This window comes from Strix uralensis, chromosome Z (genome assembly GCF_047716275.1).
Source record: "Strix uralensis isolate ZFMK-TIS-50842 chromosome Z, bStrUra1, whole genome shotgun sequence".
Classification (NCBI taxonomy): Eukaryota; Metazoa; Chordata; class Aves; order Strigiformes; family Strigidae; genus Strix; species Strix uralensis.
The window spans coordinates 23316379-23339027 of record NC_134012.1 but is presented as its reverse complement, the minus strand read 5'-3'; the positions used below and the strand labels follow the sequence as shown (position 1 = coordinate 23339027).

The window sequence follows — 22649 nt, the reverse complement described above, 5'->3', positions numbered from 1 at the left end:
AGAAATGCTGCCACACCCAACAGATGAACACATTTAGGCTTACAGGACAGACAGACATGCCTTTCCTTATGCCCTCTACAATATTGACAAGCTGATCTCTCTGCAATCAGCTTTTCAAATTTAACCATTTCACTACCATGGAAAAGCAAGTGCTGAAATACTGCTTCTGATGGGGCACAAATGTCATCACTTCTGTAACCATGCCTGTTTGTAACCAAATTACAGCAGCCAACATCCATGAAGAGAACGGCACTGAAACAAAGCACTCAAAGGCTTTACAAAACAGAGTACATCGAGAAGTTCAGGCATTCCAAATCATAGTTGCAAAGGGCAAGCTCCTCATTACCACCTTCATAAAGCCCAGCAGCAGGAGATAAAACTGACCAGCTCTGTTCCCTCTTTAAACATCTTTTATGGATATACTCTTTGATCAGTTAAAGTATGGTCTTCAGTTTGGACCTCAGAGGTGCATCCACCCTTGTTAAAATCAGGTTTCATTTCAAGCTGCACCAACATCACACTACAGTGGAGTCTAGCCCTATGGTTGCTAAAGCAAGCAACACACCCAGGGATGTCAGGGGAAATTTAACCTACTCAGCTGTCTGCCAGATTGGAACAAATAGACCTAGGAATACTTCTAAAACAGATACAAACAAAATAAAGCCTCACAGAGCATTTTAAAAGGCTTGTGTTTAGAACAGCTGTGAAGCACGAGAATAAGTCTGCCAAAGACAAAAAGGCAAGAAATTAAAATCCCTTGGCTGTGTACACTTTTGAAAGATGATAGATAGGGAAAGGACAGTCAAAAGATTTCTCTCTGCATCACAGCTGCTCAAATTAAACATTTAATAGCTAAGAGCTCTCTGTCTGGTAACTACCCATTATTAAAAATTATTTAAAGGTAAAACTTCTGGTTGTTCACATTTGGAGTCCAATCCAATGGACATGGGAAGAAGGGTGGGGCAGGGTGGGGGGTAGGAGAGCACTATTTGGGACAAATACATCACTTGGCAGACAGCACTGGTTCTGTGCCAGCAACTAAAAGTGATACTTGACCCAACCCTGTGAAGATACAAGCCATGCAGAAGAAACTCTCTCCCCCATTGCCTTCAATATATGGAGACCATTCAGGCCAAGAGGTGAGAGAGGGAGACAGCACCAGAGACTACCTCACCACTGGGCAGGCGGTGCTCAGTGAGACTGACCTGCTCACCTGGGTGGCTGCAAGTGTTGGGTGTTTATCACTGGAGCACAGTGCAAATCTGGACCACAGCCACAGCTCTGCAACATGCAATATTGGGGTCAGCTAGAGCAGCATCATTCAGGGCTCCCTGATTTGGTGTCATTCTGCATTTATTAGTTTCATACTTTAAAAACCACCAGCTCACTTCTTCTACCTATGGAATGTTTTTGATGTCAGTAACATACAATGTCTATGACACCAGCACTTAACATTAGGATGAGATTGAGAAATGAATGTCAGCAAAAAGGCCCCAAAACCAAAACACAGATATATTTTATATAAATGCCCATGAAGAACACAAGTAATAGTTTAGTCCAATAACATTACTAAGTGAAACAGAGCAACACTGTCACTGCCTCTGCTTTAACAAGTGCTTCCAGCTTCAGTTGGAAGTGCTTTAGCCTCAGCTGAAGACTGACTTTATTAATTACTATTAAGAAATTCACTTGTTATCCAACTAACTCAAATACTCCCTGCTGGTTTCAGCAAGGCTCACATATGCCTGTGACTTCCTTAATGCTTGCTCACAGCATCCAACCCCCCAACAGTGCTAGCAGTTCTACCATTACACATAGAGGCACAGAGAAATATGCAAGACAACTAGGCCCATCCAGAGGGACTGGTGGAAGGTAAGGTGAAGGTTTCATGCCTGGCTCAACTTTATCAGCTCCATCCAGACCGTGCACCTTCACAGCACATGCTGCTGCCATGCATGTCACAGCCAACCAGGATTCCCAGTTGCCAGTCAGAAGCCAGATCATGAGTAATTCACCACGAGGACACTGACTTGATTTTCCTTGCATCTCCCCATTCACACCACACTAAACTTTGGCACTGAAGTTAACATAAGAGAGATGTATCTCACTAGTGTGATAATCTGCACAGCCCTGAAATCAGGGGGGATTCTGGTCAGGGTGCAAGAGCTGAGGCAGCACACGCTTTCCATGCCACACAGGAGAGGGAGCAGTTGGGAGCACTCTTGGTGAGCACAGATGCCTGTAAGATTAAATTTACAATACCTGTAAATCTCCTCCAACTACCCTTACTACATAAAATCAAGGATTGCTCCTTATGGCAGTTTCTAGACAACCTTCTCTTAACTGTGAAGAAGCAGCTGGCAACCAGACAGAGCATGGGTTTCATTTACAGCAGCAAAAGTTCCTGAAAAACTGCTCTCCCCAGCAGTCTGCAACTTCCCACTCCCAGCCCACTCAGTCCCCAGCATGCACTGCAGAGGCCTTTACAAACACAAAACAAACCAGAATAAAATAGGATTTTGTCAGAACAACACTGTGTCTTGCCAGGGGGTATGCATGGTGATTCCATCTGTCTGCCCAGGTTACTCCATGCTCCCCTAGCATTACAAGCAAATGCATCCCATAACAAAGAAAAAAAAACCCCTTTCTATTTCTGTCAGCAAAACTCAGGCATATTGTTTTGCAGAGAAGCCGGGTGGCTTGCATGCTGCAGGTGCAGTGGAACACGAGGTCCACATGCACCACACACAGCAAGGTGCATTTCCTGACAAGCACCAGGATAGCTCTTTCATTGCCCATTTTGGGTCCCTTTCTGAAGGTATCAATAAGGTATCATTCCCCAAAGGCACTGCTGAATATTGTTCCCTCCTCTTCCCAGATAAACCTACTGCTTTGACCCTGTCTGTGGGGAGGGTATTTTGTGTGTCACATCTGCCACACTCCCAGTCCTTTCTGACATGAGAGCCAAGAAAACAACAGGAAGAGGTTACCACTAAACTGCCAGAACAGCTCATGGTGCTGTCCAGGTGCAGGTTGTTTGGCAACTGTTCATTCATGTCCCCCTCCTTTATCCTTATTGCACATGTCCTCCACCACACAGCTCAAGAGCATGAACCCAGCAGGGAACCGCCTACTCCTGACCTTGGGCATTGCCTGAAAGGCCACTGAAGTGGCTCAGGCGCTCCTTAAGACCACAAACCATTAGGCACCTTCCTTCTTGAGCACTTTTCCCCTCCACCCGGAGAAGTGCAGATTTCACCAGGGCTGCAGCACATGACACTCCTCAGTGGAGCCATGTATTTGCCAAAACACATTGCTCATTATTTTTACCCACCTTTGTAGCTGAGCAAGCCTCTTGCATACACTTCCCCCTCAGAAGTAATTTTCACATGATTTCGAAGGTCCTAGTTGTTCCCAGTGGTACAGGTGGGAAGATAGCGGTTGTTATCCCCATTTTGTGCCTCTGTGACCTGTTAGACCACCAGACTTGCAACTCCCCTTCTTCCTGGACTGGATCCCTGGTTTTGCACCCTGGAAACAATCCTGCTTTTGGAGCGATGGGGTGACAGTGGCAAAAAAGCTGTTTCCTTTAATTATAAATCTGACACTACTGGGCTAGCTGAAAATCCAGCTTTATGACTGGGAAAAGAGCCTAAGAAACAGAGGCCTTGCCCTTGCATCCAGCCTTGGAGAAGGTGGTCTGTTCAAGCATAAGGGTTTCTGAACTCAAGGCAGATACATGCAGCAGGATTGCACAGCTCAAGCCCAACACTGCAACATCCTCCTTTCACCCTCTGGAGCTCATCCCTTCACAGGCAGGAAGGAAAACCACTGTAGCTGTCAGCGCTCTCGGGAAAAGCAAGGCAACCCCTGCTTATTGTCCTGGAGGCTTTTTCATATTGGAGCAGTCAGGAACTCAGTGGTCTGACTGCATATATGCCCTTTAGCAACAAAACACCCTTTAGCTGAGGTCTCTCTGACTCAGTTTCTCCTTCTGTAAAATGGGAATCACATTTCTGTAGTGCAAAAGGTAGTGCATTGTGAACAGCCCCCATGGCCTTCCCTGGGGATCATCAGGGGCAGCTGGATGGAGAGTGGACAGGACCAAGGCAGACCATTGCTGACCACACCCTTTCAGAGGGAACTGTAGTCTCCTGCATGAGAATTTGATTCAAAACTTGTTTTCCCTTTGAGAGATTTATACCAAAATATGGTAAGCTCTTTCTGGAAGCACCAGTCTTATGTGGCTACTGAGGCAAACTCAAGTTTGAAAGTCCCACCTCATCTCCCAGCTGAACAGCGTCAAGGCACATAACCAGCAGGTTATCTGGTACACCAGATAAACTGATGGAAGAAACTATTTTCTACTTGAACAGCTGGAAACTTCCCTGCATTTTTCATGTTATTTTCTTCCTTCTCTCATTCTCTAAGGATATTACTGACATCTGTCTCTTCAGAGCACTCAGGCAAAGCACTTTTATGAAACTTGAGACTTTCTTCCCCTTCACAGTATAGTCTGATACCAGAATACCCCAAAACTGTCTTCCCTTAGTCTCCTACCCTCGGACCACAGGAGTATTGGTTTCTTACAGCAGCTGATCATAACCACTGCTTTTCACTGTCTTGAGATAAAATACTGGGACCATTGCACACTAGTGGCCAACCACTAATACAAATCTTTATTTTTAATGACAGAACTACAGCCCTAGCAAAGAAAGAAATTACCCAGAAAAGCACTAGCAAAGTAGTTGTTTACAAAATAAAAGCTTTTGAGGCAACTCTTCTACAGAAAGTCCAGACAGCACCACCTTACCCTTTCCACATGCAGATCCAGTATCTGATACCAGGCAGATGGTGGTAGTATCAGGTGTCTGCTGTACACTGTTAGATACAATAAATAATACACAACTAATGCAAAATATCAGTTTCATTCTGTTCCTACTTACTTGAGACTGCACTGAATGCATTACCTTATCTCTAGCTGAAGGCAACACATCTGCCCAAACCCATCACTGAAGACAGAATTAAATTTCCTTGGCAGTAATATTATTATATATGCAGCATGTTTATCTAGTGCTGTCTTTCCTATTTTCTATCTTAAGTGTCTTGAAAATGTAAAAGTAATTCAATTTGCCACCTACTCAAATATTTTCTACCAAACAATCTAATGGGTCAAACCATGCAAAAAATGGTAATGCTGTCTTCTTTTGTCAGTCCTCTGAAACCAGCAAAAAACCCCACACACAACAAAAACATTGTTTCTCAAATAGCATGTCATATCAGCAAAAATTTTACTTTGATGTCCTTCTGACTTCCTTATAGTATAATTATAAATACAGCAAAAGTGATACACTTCTATTATTTTTGAGAAAGTATCTTGCACAAGCAGAGCATGACTAAAAAGTTGTGCTGCACTTAAATCCAACTGGATAGGATTACACTTCCCCAACAGTCATAAGGGAAAGCTTCTAGACCCCTGATGGCTGTGAGAGTCTTTCAAAGTAGTCATTAAATAGTGAGGAAAGGTGAATCAAGCAGATGAAAATGACCTATACAACTTAATTTACCTGACCTTCACTAAAGCTTCAACAAGATACTTCATGTCTTAGACAGTAAGTATTAATTCACATAAAAGCTGTATGCAATGGGAACAGCAGACCTTCCCACCATGTGAAAAGGACCTTGCTGACAGAAGGCTCCGGCATTAGTCACAGGGGCCTGGTTTCAACTTTCCAGTCACCAGTTAGCTGGGAAGAGGCTTTTACACCTGCCAGCACTGCAGACCTCTGCTTAACCCAGCCCCAGAAACACATTTCCTGGGACATCAGCCCTGGACAAAAGTCCCGTGCAAGACTGCAGGAAACTCACTGCACCTCCAAACTGTGCAAGATGGACAACCCTCACAAAACCCAGGGAAATGGTAGATTCATCCACACAAAAGCCCTGGTCCCTCTGCACAGTCAGGAAATCCCCCACCTATTGACCTCCTCAAGGCTACCGAAGGCTGTCTTCATTTTACAGGAAGATTTGTATAATACCATCAAGGCAACCAAGCATGTCTTTCAGGCCTTCCTACTGACTTGCCAACCCAGTCCCAAAACCCTGACAATGATATCTGTGGGGGCCAGGGCAAAACCACATTTGAGCAAAGACTCCAGCTCCCTCCTCCACACAAGAGTCTTAAAAGCCACACACAAATGCTCCTCCATCTCTTCACAGAGAGGTACAATGAAGTCCTTCCTGATGAACAATCTGGGTAAGAAATGCATTGGGATGACCATGAACTGGTCATCCCAATTTCTTCCAAAGAGCTACAGTCTGCCAAAAAAACAAGAGAGGAAAAAAAAAAAAGACTGGCAACTCCCTTTGAACACATCAGTGAAGATCACTGCCCAGTAACCATTAGCAGTGGAAAAAAGGGCACTTTATGAAAAGGACAGATATAATATTACAAATTTACCCCAGCTATGCCAGTGGGAACAAGAAAACCTGTCTTTCAACACTGCACAGTGTAGGCAAGTAGTAAATTTCACAGGTGGAAGCAGCCAAGGAAAGACACTGGACAGTTGATGCCTAGATGTCTTCACTCAGACTTTCCACTTTTTAATTGTGCTAGCACAGTGATAGTGCATCAATACTAACGAAGTAAAGCACGGAGCAATTTGCTCTGCTCTTATCTTATTTAAAAGCATATCCCTCATGTCCAGTGTGAATCTCACAGCCATGGGCACAACACTGGCATCAGGATACAGCCATGAGAAGAACTGCTGCAATGAGGAAATCATTGCCCTTCACTGAAGGAGGAAGACCAGCTTCTTCTCCAGAAGAAAAATAAATCATTGAACCCAAAAGGCAAGCCCTGAGATTTTAAAATGCACACACGCTGTATTCATACCTCTTTTGTTTCATAAAACCTGCTGAAGTGGTTCCAGATTTTTACTTCCCCCATCTTAATCTTCACAGTATTATCCCATGTAAATACTTCTGTACCAGTTAAATGGTCTGTAAACTAAGCTAATCAAACACAGCTGAACAGTTTAATCAGTATCTAGGAGGTCAGCAGAGGTGAAGACAAGTTTTAGAGATGCCTGACTGGAAAGAGGTCACTTAGCTTTACGGAGTTAACTATCCAACAGTAAAGTATTGAATGTTAACACACACAGAGGCAAAAAATTAAATTGCAATGGTTAATAGTGCATATCTTCACTATATGGCTCCAACCCGCTATTTCTCCTTGACTCCTGGCTAGACCAAAAGCCAATTTTGACCATCTTTATGAGACTGTTCAAATGCAGAGAGCAAACACAGTGCATTAAAGCAGATGCAGCATATTGAAGAGAGCTCAATTAAAGTGTGGAATATTTCTTGCAAATAAAGAGCTGGGTGAATAACCACCCTCCATATGAACTGCCTGATGCTTTATTCCAGTAATGCTCTACTATCTTGTGGAGCTGTTCCAAAACACGACTTACTTGCAATGCTCGATATAATGTATTCTGTTGCAGTCCAAAAGAAACTGTAAATCCAAGTTTACAAATTTTTTGTGTTTTTTCTCTGCCACACAGTCTTTTTTCATACATGTGAATGCATTACTAAGAAGGGCTGCCGTACATTTCCATACTGAAATCAGTCTCATCATTTCAGAATAGATAGTCTAACCAGACAAAAGTACTAGCTGAAAGAAAAATATACTCACCAACAATTTGGGGAAAAAAAGCCTGGAACTAATTAAAATTTGCAAGCATTAATTGATTAGTGCTTCTGTTTCTGGGAGGATGATTCACCTGTGTTTTGCTGAATTGCACTGTAATGTCTAATACATTATGGGACTGAACCCTTAAGATTATTTATGGTAAGACGGGGGAAAAATCTACATACTGTGGATTTATATATATATCACATATATAAATTTCTGGCTTTCTTCACTCACCGGCACAATAAATATCTTCTCTCCCTCAGATAGACAGATTTGTAAAATCAAAGTATCTGACCCACCTCTTCCCGGCCAAAACAATCTTCAGTCACCAGTATTTCAATGAAATTACACTGCCTGTTTGGCAAAGCACTGTGCCCAATTGTTAGGCTGATGCCAGGCATCAGGTCAGACAAAGTGGGTGCAGTCTCCTACATTGCTTAATTCTTAATGTTCAGTTCAGCAAGAATATGCCATTTATGGGGTTCTTAGCTATACCCTGCTATGAAATGAAGCTGTGTGCAGAAAACATGATCTAACTGAAAGAGGTTTTGGACACAAGTTATTTGTATGAGAGTTTTTTTGCATACCTTGACTGGCGGGCACAAATTTTAAAAATTGTAAGGAGAATCTACATTGAGATGTAACTTGAAATCTATAAGATTTGGAAATTATCACCCTGTTGGTGGATATTTAATGTTCATTCATCTGTTACAAAGACAACAATTCTTCTTAACTGGTTTAGTTCCATAACAGTTATCTGTATTTTTGGAAATGGTAAACCTAAATGGTTTAAAATTGTCATCAACACTCATCAAGTCTTAAAATTGCTAGGATTCACACATCTGGCACAGACTATGTCAAGTGCTTTACAGAATAATTTCAGTTGTAGTTTACTGGTTGCACAGTAAATGTTTGCCCTTGGGTCTAAGAAATTTAATGCTGAGTCTGTGAGTAAGAGCTCAGTTTTTTAAAAGGCACCCTTGATTTTACAGTTACAGATAAGAAGGTTAAAATATGTTTTAACTAAAAAACTAAAAAGCCAAACATGATTTTTCTCCTTTACAGAGCTAAAAAAAGACAGTATGAAATCTAAATTTCAGACAGGAAATACTCACTTTCCTAACACAAAAACCTTCCCAAACACACAAAAAAAGACTCTATAAGAAGCTTTCAGTTACAATAAAATCTGAGCAAATATTTAACCTCACAGCATAGAGTGGCATGACCTGGGATGACTAGAGTGCTGTAGGGGACAATCCACTTGGAGAATTCCACCGAGCAAGTACATCTTCTGTGCAAAACTGGCTCAACAGCAAGGATCAAAATCTTGCAGATTTAAAAAAGTGTCAGCTTCTACATTTTGAGGCTAGTTCATTAATTTTTTTCCATCCTGCAATATTTTGCAAATTCTAAGCTATGACATTTGGAGTGTTACCAGCTAAAATATGCTGCCTCCTTATGGTGTGTTGCAGTGGATTTTGCAAACTATCACAGGGCAATGAGGGTTTTCTCTACAGCTTCAGGAGAACACTTAGCAAAGAACATAAATACATCCTCTCCCTTCCATAGTTAGACTGCAGAGACACCACAAGTATAGAAATTACAGTCTGCAGCTTCAGGTTTGAGGAGAGGAGACAAACAGAAAAGTTAGAACACTGCCACACCAGGCACATACCAAGAGCTCATCTTTCCCCAATTTCAGCTATCATTCTGGAAACTTGCTGTGCACAATTACATGGAAACACCTGATTGTAGCCCAGCTAAGGTGTAAATGCCATACTACCACACTGCTCAAAAAAGGGAAGAGGCTGCTAACTGTTCAAGTGCTTTCGTGCTCCAGGACTACTTCTAGGAAGATATTGGTACCACGACAAGGACAAGGCTGAAGATACACCAATTGAAAAGTTTTAATTTTTCCACGGCATTTCCCTCTTCATGTCACTGGCATCCCTCCACACATCACACCAGGTCATGCTGCTCTACATTACAAAGTAATGCTTTGCAGTCACAACTTTGGATAGGCACCCTTTCTCCCATCTTCTTCCCATTTCCTACTAAAAAAAATGAGTTTCTGGTTGTCTGTCTTCAGCCCTGTTGGGAAATGTCCATTATACTCTTGTTCTAGAGAAAAACTTCCTACATACAAAGGATTTCCTCAGGAAAGAAAAATCACTAAAAATTAGGGCTCCTTCTAAGCAGACCGAGTTCCTCTCTCCCCACTGAGAGACACTCATTTAACCTCATTGCGAGGACTTCCCACAGCAGCATCCTCACAAGTTACCCCAGAGCTTTGTGAGCCCTTTTCCTTAGAGAACACGTTTTGATGCCTAGCTCTGACCTTCCCTCCTACTGAAAATTATTGTTTCCTGTCCCATTCACCTTGGCCATGGAGCAAAGTAACTCCCTTTCCTTTTACAGAGCATTTTTGCTAAAAAATTTTGGCTAAAAAATCGCTACCCAGCTTGTAATTTCAACATTTCTCTAACCCTACCACAGAGCAGAACCCTGTGTTTTACAACTCACACCCTGCCGTCTCCAGCCCAGATTTCCAACCTGTTGAGATTATTTTGAAATCTGATTCTGTGCTCCCACATCTTTGCAGCTCCTTCCAGCCTCATGCTCTGCGCAGGTGCAATAGGGGAGGAGATGCATTATTCTTTCCATTGTATCATTTGGGAAAATACCGGATAGGACCAGGAACAGACAGATCCCAGCAGAACCACAGCACTCTGATCACGTAAGTCAGACACCTTCTCTGTGAGACCTATCTTTTCTCTCTCATCTGACTACAGAATATGTATTAAAATAATGTATAATTAAAAATATATACCATGTTAATATTAGATATTATGTAGTATATTAAATATAGAATACATAATCCAATATAAACCAAAATATATGTAGTACAAGTATATGTACATATTATATATTTATAAATAAACATAATTTTATATTAGTATCTAATTAATATTTCTATATGATACATCTTTATGTATTTATAAAATATGATAGCACTTCATTTTGGGTTACTACTGGGCAAACTCTTAAGTGACTTCCCAAAACAACTTTGTAAACCACAGCCCTTGACCATGTGGAAATTTACACCCACAAAACAAATGGCTGGGTTCCGCAGAGACATATTAGAAACTCTGCTTTTTTGGAGGAGGGTGTGTGCAGGGGCAGGGGATGGCATTTGACACTGGCAGCCAAAACAGAGCCAACAACAGCTTTCAACAACCCCAGCTCCCTTGTTCGCAAGCCAGCACACTTCTACACAGGAGATAACACTGTTTTAAAATACTGCTACCTCTAAAGAACACGATAGGAGCCTAAATACGGTGTGTGTGGTGTCTGTTAGTCACTTCACAGCTTCCCCTTTAAGGTGGATTTCTAACCCACCACTTCTCCCAATGAGTTTTATTCTGTTTGTCATACCAATCAGCAATTTTTAAGGCAGGATGGGTTAATAGCAGTTAAGTACCGAGGTCATTTAGAGGCTGCTTCTGGCAGGGAGGAGAAAGGATTTCAATGTAAACTCAATGTGTACTAGACCTTCAGTGGTTTTTCTTTTCTCCAGCCTTAACCCGTGAAAGGATAGCCACTGAAATTTGAAATTACTAAATTCAGTTGCCAGCAACTTTACACATATTTTGAATAAAACTGCTATAGAAGATAATTATATCATGGCTACCTTTCTCATCTATTGCTTTCGTTAAGATGCAGCTGTTCATAGGCAAAAGCACTAAACAATAAAGCTTTCAAGCTATAGCATTGGTGATTCAAGAAAACTGCTTAACTAGTCCAGTTGCCAAAGCTAAGCAACATGTGTGTTTGGATGTTTGCCCACTGCTATATGTTTATGTTCCTGGTTTTAAAAAATATTTTGGAGGTTTTTTTTGCCTGGTTGTCCATACTGACCAAAGACACTCACTTTACTGAAGATCAGAGGAAAATAAGAGGGCAGACCATACAAAAAAGGGTGGGAAAATTAATCTAACAAAGCTGGAGAGAAAAAGGAAGAGGCACCTCTTCCCTCCCCTTATCTCTTCCAGTTATCTTAGGTAGCCTTTATAAATCAGACATATAAAATATTTTAGGTACAGTGACTGTTTTTGGAAAATAATTACTTTGAACTCTTACAGTGGAAATAAAAACTTGCAGAAGGTCACAGTGCTCACTCTGTGAATACCATGAATCTAATCCTCTGATTTTGCACTACAAAAAAACCCAACTTTTGTTCCTGTAACTCTTCACAGGACTAAAACCCTAAGATGCCTGGGTCCAACAGGACTCATATGATATCTCTGAGCTAACATCAGGCAGGTGAAAAAAAGTTTGCAGATTCTGCCTGTTGTTAAACCATATATAAGAAAAGGGAATGGAGCAATATGAAGAAACTGCCCAGTAATACAAGGACTGTGATAAAAGCTGGCAGACCAGAAAATATGGAACACCTGTAATTGAGAAGAGCCCCCAGGTGATGCAAAATAACTTATTTTGCACACATATCAGCCACAGAGGAGGTACACAAAGCTCAAACTAAAACCAAGATCTGGGATGGATCTTTTTCACCATACCCTTCTCAGAAGAAAACACAATACTGAAAGTTATTTACTTATATCCCATCCATGTGTGTATGACCAAGGCTAAATTACAGTACATTCTCACCATGCTGAAGTCATCTATTCTTTTATGTCTGTTTCCATTTTGACTGCTTGAGTTCTGACAGTCAAATGGACAAGACCTTTCATTTACTTCAGAGCCCAGAATTAACAAACCAGAAAAACACAGACAATCAGTGGCCAGCCAAGGGTCTCATTAGAGAATCTGTGCCATGTACTCGTTACCACAGAAACAAAAGAGGACTGGCACGCTGCAATTTCTGTCTTGCAAAAGAATTCACCAACCCTGCTAGTAAATAAAGTTCATAAATCAACAAATCCTAGCCAAGGTTAAGTAAGTGAAGATGAAGCAGCCGTGCCTTATAGGTCACCTTCATTATTAATACTGCTAAGGTGTAAGTCTTTCAAGTTCCTTTGAACTATTATGCAGCTCCATCACAGAAATGTTTGACTCAAATTAACACTCCTTTTTGAATATTTTTCACAGAAAAGGAACCAGAAAGGCTGATAAAAGTTTGCACTACTTCAAGCCACTAACCTTCATCTCACCCCACTTTACTTCGCAGAAAGGTGTGCAGCAATAACCTTTGAAAGCAGAGCCTTATGTTCAGCTAGTTACACTTGAATTACCAGATGCATAACAATCCTCAAGAGGACTAATTGCCATATATGTTTCTGTGAAGTGCCTTACAAACAAACAGTAGTTAATTTTCACACCACCTCTGTGAGCTGTGCATGGATAGGTTATCACTCCCAGAGTGCAGATTTGGAAAAACAGTGGCACTGTGGAAATGAGTGCCAAGGTTGGGATTACAGGTCTGGCCACACTTAAGACCTTCAGACCTCTTCTGTCTGCATTTTATAACTATCAGGGAAAGGAGGCTGAGAGGCATAAGGTTGGGAGACTGAAAATACCAAAAGATGGTGTTGGTGAAACTCCAACAGCCTCCGTTGAGCTGAAGCACGTAGACACTTGCTCTGGCACCAAGGCAAGGTTCAGTGGCCACTTAATGAAGGTACACCTGGTGACTGCCAGATGTGAACTGCTAACAAAGCAATCTGCTACCTCTTTGGGAACTCGGTGACTATAAACTCGTTATCATTGCATGAATGAAACAGAATTATACTGTACTTTTGAAACTTTCAGTAAATTCAGTTATATGAAACTTCCTGGTGCAGTACAGGGACTAACAGTGCATAAATGCATCATCAGTACAGGAGCAACATCAAAATATATTTGCTTAAAAAACAAAACAAAACACCAGCTTGCTAACAATGGCTAGAAAAGTACTTGAGCTGTTAAAGCTTTTCTATAAGTTTCAGGCTACTTCCTGGAAACCTAGCTATTTTAGTGGAATACAAAGACAACCTGTGTTACACTCTTGAGTTACTGACAACACCAGAAAGAGTAATTCCACAGCATATCTCTCTCACAACAAGCTTTACACTGCATGCAAGACCATCTATTATCCCTGCAAACACTTTCTGTTAATACTTAGTTCACACAGTATCTTTTTGCCAATTCTTACCTCTTTATTACTCATTTGGGTGCAAGGTTTTTAATCAGTTTGGTTTGTTAGTTTACCTATAAATGATTTCAAAGAGCTGGAGCATAGGGTTGAAAAAATAGCTTTTTGCTGAAAGCCACAGGCAGAAGGGGAAGCGGAGCTCTGGGTATCACTTAGCCAGGTCCTGTGCATAGCTCAGTACAGGACAGCAGGTAAGCACATGAACTGCATGACTTCCAACTTTGACTTGTGTGGCTTTAGAAGTGGCCAAAAATAGGTTTAGCCAAGCCTGAAACGACATTTGAAAAATCAGCCTGAGACAACTGGCAGATCTGACCCCCAAGGCGATTTCAGTCGTCTCCTGGTAATGCCAGTCAGTCAGAAGCAGTCTGAACCGAGGCACATGTGCTGTGGGTCAGGCATGCATCCCTAGCAGGGTGCTGGCTGGAGTTATTAGGTTAATTGCAGTACCACATGAGTACAGCCCTGTCCGTCTGAGCTCTGAATTATATGGAGGGGACAGAAACAGGCACTCGGGGGGGGGAACAGGAACTGGTCACTCCTGACCTGAAAAGACCTTTTGGGGTTACTCTGTTTAAAGAAGGAAAAAAGTTAAGGAAAACAAGTCTAGTCCCTGACCTGAAAAGTTGCCATCTAGAACACAGCAAAGGAATGTAATCATTTGATTGATACATATTTTCACTGCTGCTAACAAGCACGCTAAGGGCTTGGTCCCATTTCTCTTCAAATCAACAGAAAAAAGGAAAGCCATTACTGTCCTTATCAGTTCACAGTGAAGCTTTAGCATCTATCCCAGCTTTAGCATTGCAGCACTACTTGCAGAGGTTGTATTTCTGAGAAGGACAGTGGGGGAATGGCAGAAACAAACTTCACACATTAACAATTCAAATGTTGAAAGCCAGGCATATAAAAGACTTCATTTTTACCTGGTGTATTGTTTTGTTTCTATGACAGATCTTCATTGACTCGAATGGAAGCAGCCTTACTCTACATCTAGTACTACTGAATAACAGCTGTGTTCAGGGGATATTTATAACCATTAACACTGTAGATGGAAGGTGAGTTTTAACGTATGTGACATAGTTATTCCTTTGGCTGGAAAGCAGCTCTGTTTCTGACAGCTGGAATTAAATTGCAGAAGGCTCAATAGATCTCTCCACCGTTTTCACTCTTTTCCTTTGCACTTAACCATCTTTTCTAAGCTTGTTTCACAGATTTCTGGCTTCCCTTATCACTCCTGCCTCGTCTCAGTGCCAAGCCAAGTTTGCAAGGGGCTGTCTTTCCCAGCACGCACCCCACTGCCTGCTCGGGCCGGGGGCGAGAGGCCCCCCTCAGCCCGGCGCCCCCCTGCCCTCCCGTGGGAAGTGGCGGGGGTTGGGGGCTGAACTCCCCCCGGGAGGGGCCCAAACCATACGGCCAGGCACTGCCCCTCTGCCCGCGGCTCGGCCGCCAGACCCCGAGTCCCCAAACCGCAGCCTCCCCGGCTGCCCCCCTCCCACCTCTATTTCAGCTCGGGGAGGGCGGGCGGGCAGGAAGGGTCGCTTTTTTTTCTCGTAGGAGGATGCAATGGGGGGTTGCGCTAAACCCCGACCCTCAGGCAGCCCTACCCCAACCGCGCCCCGCAGCGGCACCTCCCGCGCAGCACGGGGGTGCACACCGACCCCTGCCCCGCGGAAAGGCCGGGGGGTGTCGGGGTGGAGAGGGTCTATCTGCCCAGGGAAGCTTCCCGGAGAGCCCTCCGCTGCGCACAAAGGGAGATACGGGGAACACCGCCCGCCCCCGCGGCGGGCAGCGCTGGATGCACAAACCCACGCACACCCCACACCCCCCCACGGCGCCGCCGGGCGGGTCACGTACCTGCAGGTGCTTGTCCACGGGAGCGTAGGGTGGGGAGACTGCGCAATACCGCTTATATTGCATGGGGGGTGATTAGGGTGATAATTGCTGGAGGCTGGGGAGGGAGGGCTGCTCCGGTCCCTCCGCCCTCTTCCTCCTCCTCCGCCCCCAATCCCCACCCGTGCGTGTGTATGTGTGCGTGCGTATGTATGTATGTATGTATGTATGTATGTATGTGTGTGTGTGTGTGTGTGTGCGTGAGCGCGCGCGCGTGTGTGTGTGCGTGTGTGTGCGCGCGGTGGTACTCCCCGCCGGAGGAGGCAGAGGCGGCCTCCGGCTCCTGTCAGCTACCGGAAACGGTCGCTGGTCACACACACCGCAGGAAGTGTGCAATGGCACACCCGCCGCCCCCCGCACCCCCCGGCCCGGGGGCGCCGCCGCAGAGCCGCCGGGAAGGGGAACGGGAGCAAAGGCTGCCCGCAGGAGACACACCGGGCGGCAAAAACCCGCCGTGGGTGAGGGGGGGCGGCGGCCGCGCGGCTCTGAGTGAGGACGGGCTGATGGGGATGTTGTCGGCATCGCCAGGGCTAGTGCTTGCCTCGAGAAACGAGGAGGGAAACGCGTGCGCGTGAAGCCGGGGCTGTCTCACGAACCCCGAGGGCCATGCTCTCGACCAGCATAATGTAATGCGAATTGTTCCGATGGAGATCTGATGGCTCACTCCAGCTGGGCTAATCAAAGTAGCTGTGTCCAAACGACAGCTACTCAGTTGTTTTGTGCAGATGGACAGATACACAATTTACTATTCTTTCACTTTTTTGCATGAGATCACAGGTACAGCACCATGTGTTTACTATGTGGGGTATATACATACACACGCATATATGTGCTCCCCTGCTACGCCTATATATAGGCCAATAAGAATTGCAATTTATCTGTTGTGACAACCGTGACTTTCTTGATTTGTCCACAACTACAGATCTCAACAGCAACATTACTCATATCAGCATTTTTTTGCAGTTAATCATGGGAGGGCTCACCATGTGCTTGCAGCATTTTCTCTGGGTGTTGGTTCTCCCACAATAAGTGAGGTGCACGCCAAAGCAAACTCTGCTCATCTCCTCAGTTGGGCATTTTTTCCCTGCCTTGTTTCATCACTCCAGAAGGAGACAGACCTGGCTGCTGCTGGGAGAATATCAGCCTTCCAAGCTGACTGCTTAATGCCCCAGAGGTTTCCTTTCCTCGTCTTCCTTATGCCAACATTTGCAAAACTTGAATGGGCTAACACATGCTACTAGCTACGATGGCAACAATGCTTGCGCAAGAGTATAATGGAGGCAATCTGGAAGTGTATTCGTGCCAAAAGTAATGTTCTTTCCGGGTTTGCCTGTGATGCAGCAGGGGAATTTGGTAGCAGCGTTAACTTTGCCTGGGGAAGATTGCCATCCCTTCTGCTATTGTTATTTTCGGTAAGATATCATTGTCATGTCATTGCAACTCAGCAGATACCTTAAAATTAAGAGTTCAGGGTTAGACTCCTAAAGATGGAGAACCCTAAATGGAAGAAATAATTACTCCAGGGAGTAAAGGGAGAGTCTGCCTCTATCCATATCGGTCAAACACATGACACCCTGCTCCCACATCTTCTCACTTTTAGTTCAGGGACCTGGAGTCAAAGCACTGGCAACATTGAGGACGAGACCAGCACCTTCCTGGACCCTGCTGTGTCCACAGGCTGCTGCCAGGGGCTGGGCTGCTCTTCAGAGATATGCCCCCACAGTACCCCTCGGGCCACCAAACACCTCCAGGGCAGAGGCTGTACAGGTCATAGGGTTCAAACCAGTGCTCTGTTTGCCTCTGAGTTGGGGCTGCTGCATGCTCTTTTCAAGATCAAATAGTTACATTTTCACAAATTATGTCACTAAGGAATTCCTGGAGAACTGCCTTCTAAACAAACACTCTGTGGGCCTTAAAACCAGGCACATCATGTGCAGTCAGGCAACAGAAGGGGCTTGCTCTTCACTGATGGTCTTCAATCCTGTTGCTTGTGTCCTTTCTGCAGTGGAGGAACTGACTCTACTGGCCATAACTTCTATGTAGACTGGTGAATTGCTCATGGACTTGTTTTTGCAGTTGACTTTGCAGACCACTTGGAAGCAGTCTGCAAGCCACAGTTTGAAAGCCATTACCTGTCTTACATGGCTTCTTCTTTCTCATTTCTGATCCCTCCTTCCTTTCTCCCAACTCCTTTTCATTGTTTCTTTGCTTTTCTCCTTTTCTCTCATGCATTTCTGTGGCAACAGGAGAAAGCAGTCTCCAAACCCACACTCCTCCCACCTTCTTCCCCCACCTCTTTCTTCACTTCTTCATTGTTAGGAGCAGCCCCAGGTCGATGCTGTGTCTGCACTCATTAATTAAAAAGAGGGTTTGAAAATGCTTCTTAAACCTCTGACATGGTTGCTTGGCTATTGTGCCCTATTACCATCAACGTGTTGTACACAGGGCTGTAGCATCAGAGGTTTCTGGTTCATATCATATGCACTGCCAAAGAGCTCAGCTAGCCTAGTAATGTCACCAGCACTTCAGCAAAGAATTGCAAGTTTAGATGAATTCATTTTAGCTCCCTGCCTGTATTAGTAACTGCACTGGAAGGGCAGTGAGCAGGGTGCACCCATGTTCCTGTGAAAACAAGATTTTCTCTGGGAAGAAGAGCTGCTGGTATTGACTCAACAGGACTGTGCTGGTCGCTACAGGTTGGGCGGGCAGACAGACAGACTGCCCTGCCTCTGCACAGCTGAGGGACTGCCGCCGTGAGGTGGTGTTATTGCTGATCATTTCTCCTCCTATTCCTCACTTGGCATAAAACGCATGGAGGCAGAGCCCTGATTGTTGGCATGCACACCTGCAGGAGGTTCTAAGCCTCTCCTCACAGATGGTCCGCATGCTCAGATGAGGCAGCAGGATCCTGTCATTAATGCAGTAGGCTGAGGAAAACAATATATCACATCCTCATCCCAGACCTAATGTAAACTTTCTTCTGTGACAGCAGGCCACCCACTAACCTCTGTTTACCTGTCTGTGCTATGACCATTTATCAGCCCTATCAGGCTGTGTGACAATGTGGAATTTGCTCATTCCAGGCCACAGTGCCAGGGAAACTACTGCCCATGGTGCTCGGCTGAAGCTCATGCTCTCCCCTCCTGAACCACTGGGCAGCCTGCTGGATTGCCTGCCATCCCATTAACACCAGTGCCACCAGCAGGACAAAAACAGTGGCCAAAGGCAAAAGCATCCCAAATGTCCCAAGAACTGAGTCTTCTGCAGGGAAAGATTGGCTGGGCCAGTAGACTGTTAAACAAGGTACACAAGTTGTCAAACACGAGGGAAAGAAATCGCTGCCCTCCTGTTTGGAAACACCTGTTTGTCTGCTTGAAGAGAGGTCCCACACTCACAGCAAATTACAGCTACATGAGAGCGCAGGTGTCACCACCTCACAGAAAACGCATGGACAACCAGTGACCTCACATCTTCAAGCAGCAACGAGCAGAGCTTGGCTTTTCCCAGGGACATCCTCTGTGAGAAGAGACAGGTACCGACTCACATCAGTGGCACGAGCAAGGGCTGTTTCCTGTTTGTGCAGGACTGGCAGGTGAGCTGGGATTCATGCTGAGAGGTTTGATTCTGCTGCCTAGGTCTGCCCTGCATTTGACCCACACAGCAAGGAAACAATCAATGAGTCAGGGCCCTACAGTTTGTGCCCTGGCCGTGCTTGCTTGCTTCTGACCAGTTGAGCAGTGTGTGCCAGCGTGCTCATATGCTCTCCATCAGCCCCCACCAGCAGCCATGAGCCTGATCCTGTGCCAGAAGCTTTGCCAGCTGAAACACAAAGGTGAAACAGCACCCCTGTGAAATCCCCCAGCTCTCCCAGCAGGAGGAAACCTGCCCTGGGAGGTAATGAACAGGCTGGGAAGGAGACAGGGGCAATCAGAAAATACTTCTGTTTTTAGCAGAAAGTTGGCCATATGCTAAGGACCTATGACAAGAGCAGCTGGGATGAGACTGAAAGACAAGAAAGGCCAAGAATGATGCTTTTGACCACACATAGGTTTTATGTCCATCAGGACTGGTTGCATCACAGGAAGAGGGGCAGGATCAGGCCACTGCCACACCAGCCCTGTCTCCTCCAAGGCCTGCTGATCATGGCTGGCACCAGCCAAATGCAGATCACGAATCAGTGTCTTATCACAGCAGGAATACACTGCTGTGTTTTTCAGAGGTATGTTCCTCAGAAGAATGTGTGCCAGACTAGTTCCTGCAGTGCAAGAAGTTAAGCTAGAACCACTTTTGAGTCAGGAAGAATTCCTTGCACAGCCAGTAGCTTGTAAAAGGCAGCCCCCTGAGACAGCAGTGTGAGTTAAAAGAAACATCTTCCTTTTTAGTCTTCATTTGCTGTGACGCAAGCAAGATTTGACCTCGTCAGTCAGCTGGAGCAGGGAGTCATATCTGGGAGTCCCAGAAGGTCCCAGAAGAGCTGCAATGCCAGCAGAACCTTGTGGTGTCCCACACTGCCTCCTCTGTACCGCTGTGAGAGGAGCCTGTTTTAGGCAGCCTTCCGGCATGCAGGCAGACAGCTGGATCTTCACTGAGACTGCCTCCACCTGAGTCAAAGATACAAGCACAGAAAATCCAGGGACCCAGCTTCCCACTCCAAACATCCATGTGTCAGTCTGGAGCACTCCTCCAGTCCCCTCTCAGAGAACTAAACACGAGTAGACCCACTCAGTCTTTGCTCACACGCTTCTTTGGGGAAAAGGGCTTGCTGAGAGACAGGTGCCTGCAAGTCAGTAGTAATGGGTTGGACAAAGGGTGGGTTCCCTGGTGGGACATCAATGCTCTGGAAGGGCAGAGCAAGAGGTGGGTCTGTGGGGCAGGCACAGCTTCCAGACACCCAACCATGAGGACTGGAAGTCAACAACAGCAAGGTGGGTGGCAGTTTCCTCCCTATCCGCAGGAAGACAAGTGGTCCGACTTGCAGACAACTAGTGTGACAAGTAGAGGTTATGCAGACAGCTGGTGTGACAAGTGGACAAGTGCCGTGCTGGGGGTTAGCAAATAAGGAGGCAGAGTACTCTCATGGCTTATGCAGAGGGCTTTGTATCCCCAAAAATTACTTGTGGGACCACTGCATGTTGTCGTAAGATTTCTGTCACTTCTGGAGATGATTTCAGAACAAATTCACCTTTGGTAGACTGTGGTCCTTCTGCTCTGCCAGTCCTTCACCACAGCATCTGGTTGCACCCTGCTCAACAGTGCTTCAGCACTTGCAATGCTGCCTTTAACACTGACCCTACATCCCTTCTCCACAGGTCAGAAACCAGGACACAGAGAGCTAAAGAGATGCACAAGAGAGGAAGGCATCCTCCCTTCTGGGTCAGTAACAGAAGATAGAAGCCCACAATGAGCCTGATACAAACAGGGAAGCTTGAGGAGAGTGGTCTTCTCCAGCTGCCTGCAGCAGATTTCTATGGTTAGTTGTTGCAAATACTGCTCTGTCTGACCAGGGCAGGGCAGACTTAAGCAAGCGCTCAAGCAGACATCTTTCTGGTCCAGTAGGAAACACCAGGCTGAATTGAAAGGGGTGATCAGGCAAGGAGTGTCCTGAGCTTGTTTCCTAAGTAGAAGGCAGAGTGGGACAATCTGAGGAGCAGGGATTCAGCCATCATAATGCACTGCAAAGGTTTTGTCTTTTCCCAGTAATCACTGATTAACAGAAGACTCCTGCCCTTCCCACACTCTATTTGGAGATTCACAACCCAGCCTATGGCACACATGGGGGCACTCCCATTTTCCTTTGGACATCCTGAGGGAACATGGGGGAATAAGTACCAGCACTAAAGACCACCCAACTCGCAGTGACTGGATATGTTAACATGGCAGTTAGTCATCAACTTTTTTAAAAAAAAAAAAAGCAGAATGCCTAGCATTGTCAGAGTTAAGATCACAGTGAGTAAGAGTGTGTACTGACAAAATGCAAAATGGTAACAGTTTACAAAAGCCTACAGAGAGATGGTAGTGCCCAGGAAAAACACTCAGCGTTTGGGTCAGCTCTAGATTTTCTTCTTGCCCCATCTGGAGCAGCTAACAATCTGACAGAGGTACCTGTGAGTTTTCTCCTGACCAACACCTCAGGCTGTCATGTGCAGCAGCCATCTTTCCTTCATGTGTTCATGGTGCTGTAGGACACACTGCAAAAAAATCCTGTCATTGTGGGTGTGACAAGGCTACTTCGCATTCACACCCGAGCATATCAGAGCAGAACTCACTTCCTGCTGGTCCTTCCTTTGTTTGATTTGTTACTAGACTGCAAGTAACAATTAGTACTAACACAGAAAAAGGCATATGAAGATCAGTCCCTGAGATGCTTTTGAAAATCCTATGCTACTTTACCAGAGGCCTGAAATATCCTTGAGAATCCAGTCTGTTTGTAGAGTTGTCACTGCACAACTCTGCTTTGTATGAAATTCCTGTGGATTTTCATTTACTTCACTTTACAGGCTCGTCTTGTCTGATATGACTTCAGAGAGTCTAAGAAGTCTCATTTGCACTGCTCATTACACTTTTACTACACGTGAAGCCGTTTGAGTCACTTTTTCTCATGGAAGGACAAATGAGGCTGACAGTGCCCTCTGTGTGTAAATCAGACAGAATGTGAACTGCAGCAATATGGAAAAGCTCCTGATTTCTTCAATGTTTGCGTGGAAGATGGAGCTCTTACAAAAATGTTTTAAAAATATAACGAATGAGCTTCTTTCAATATTGAAAATTACTTCTGCTTTAGGTGAATAACTAAAAATGTCTTACAAGCAAAAAAAGACTAATGTGGAAAATAAAAAACAGAGTCAGAGAAAGCATTGATGAACTGCACACATTGCACAGCTTCCCCAGAGTATCTGTCTGCCACAAAGG

At 44.8% G+C, this 22649-nt stretch overlaps 1 protein-coding gene across 1 annotated transcript in view; it reads right to left on the bottom strand.

Annotated features, from left to right (window-relative positions):
- KIAA1958 (KIAA1958 ortholog) overlaps positions 1-15856 on the bottom strand; it is a 66721-nt gene extending 50865 nt beyond the window's left edge. The window contains exon 1 of the mRNA XM_074855157.1: positions 15705-15856. The gene's annotated coding sequence lies outside the window, so the exon portion shown is untranslated. The remainder of the gene's footprint in view (positions 1-15704) is intronic.
- Positions 15857-22649: the final 6793 nt, after the last annotated feature.